The sequence below is a fragment of the Orycteropus afer genome, unplaced genomic scaffold, assembly GCF_000298275.1.
Source record: "Orycteropus afer afer isolate SDZICR_OR568_19922 unplaced genomic scaffold, OryAfe1.0 scaffold01064, whole genome shotgun sequence".
NCBI classification, from domain to species: Eukaryota; Metazoa; Chordata; class Mammalia; order Tubulidentata; family Orycteropodidae; genus Orycteropus; species Orycteropus afer.
This window is the reverse complement of record NW_006922651.1, coordinates 10097-11939: the sequence shown is the minus strand read 5'-3', so window position 1 is coordinate 11939 and position 1843 is coordinate 10097.

The window sequence follows — 1843 nt, the reverse complement described above, 5'->3', positions numbered from 1 at the left end:
AGACTGTTCCCCAAAACTTCTTATATACAAGAAGCAGACCACATCCCTAAGGCAGCTACTCAGCTGCTCACAGTAGAGTCCACCATGGAGTTGGTTACCAGTCTCATCATGGGGAATACAATATCCAGGTGCCCAGCCACTCAAACAGGCCCAGCCAAGTTGACACACAAACTTTGAATAATAGTAGTATTAACTAGTCTTCCTTGTAGGCATATGAATATTTTCACTGACAGCATTGTACTTCAGGATAGATCTTGAAACATTCTTAGTGATGATGAATGCCACGCCATTCTTCAATTTTTCATTCCCAGTGTAGTAGATCATATAGTTGTCTGATTCAAAATGGCCAAAGCCAGTCCATTTCAGCTCACTAATGCCTAGGATATCATTCTTTATGCATTCCACTTCATTTTTTGACAACTTCCAATTTTCCTAGATTCGTACTTTGTATGTACCATGTTCCAATTATTAATGGATGTTAGAAGCTGTTTCTTCTCATTTTGAGTCATGCTATGTCAGCAAATGGAGGTCCTGAAAGCTCTCCTTTATCCATATGATTAAGGTTGGTTCTACTCTGATAAGGCAACTCTTTCCCGGTTGTATCTTGAATGCCATCTGACCTGAGGGGTTCATATTCTGGCACTGTATCAGACAATGTTTGAGGTCTATTCATAAAGTTTTCCAGTAATGTATCAGACAGTGTTTCACTCCTTTTCATAAGGTTTTCCCTGGCCAATTATTTGAGAAGTGGGTGGCCTCTTTCTTCTTCTGAGTCTGTCTCAGTCTGGAAGCTCCACTGAAACCCATCCACCGTGGGCAACCCTGCTGGCATTTGAAACACCAATGGCACAGCCTCCAACCTCATAGTAACATGCAAGCCACCACAGTACAACAAACTGACAGACAAGTTCATCTCCATTAGCTTCTTGCCTAGGGGCTCTACCTCTTACCTCTTTTGGCCCTTGGCCCTGGCTACACAATGCTAAAGATTAATGATGACTCCACAAAACACCTCATACATGGATGAACCTGGAGAACATTATGCTGAGTGAAATAATCACAGAAGAACAAATATTTTTTGAGACCACTATTATACAAAGTCAAGAAAAAAAATACACACAAAAAGAAACATTATTTGAAGGTTACTGGAGATGGGAGGAGAAGAGAGGCAAAAAGACTAATGAGAAGAGAGAGTACACATGTATGAACTTAGGTGAAGGAAAAGGAAATATACAATAAGTGGAAGGTCATCACAAAATGATCAAAGCAATGAAAAACATAGGGAGGAGCACAAGAGTTAAACACAACAAAGGTGAATACTGATAGAGACACAATCCTGCAATAATAGTAATAATTTACAAGTGGATACATCGACAATGTGAACAGGAGTGGGAGGTGAATGGGTACTACATTCACAAATACATATAGGTTTGACAGAGGCTATGTCTATCTATGTATATATACATCCTGCAAATATATCCATGAATGCAGCATACAGGAGACAAAGTTATGAAAACTTCTTAGTCATAACCAAACTCCTTGAGGGAATGAGTTGCTGGGTATGGAGGCTCAGGACCATAGTCTCGGGGGACACAAATTCAATTGGTATGAGATTGACAACAAAGACAGTGTTCTATATCCTACTTTGGTGAGTAGTGACTGGGGTCTTAAAAGTTTGTGAGTAGCCTTTAAGGTGCAACTATTTGTCTCTCCCCATTTGGAGCAAACAAGAGTGGAGAAAAACAAAGATGTAGGAAACAATTCATCCAAAGGACTAATGGAGCACATGAACCCCAGCCTCCACTACTCTGAGACCAGAATAACTAGATGGTGCAAAGCTACC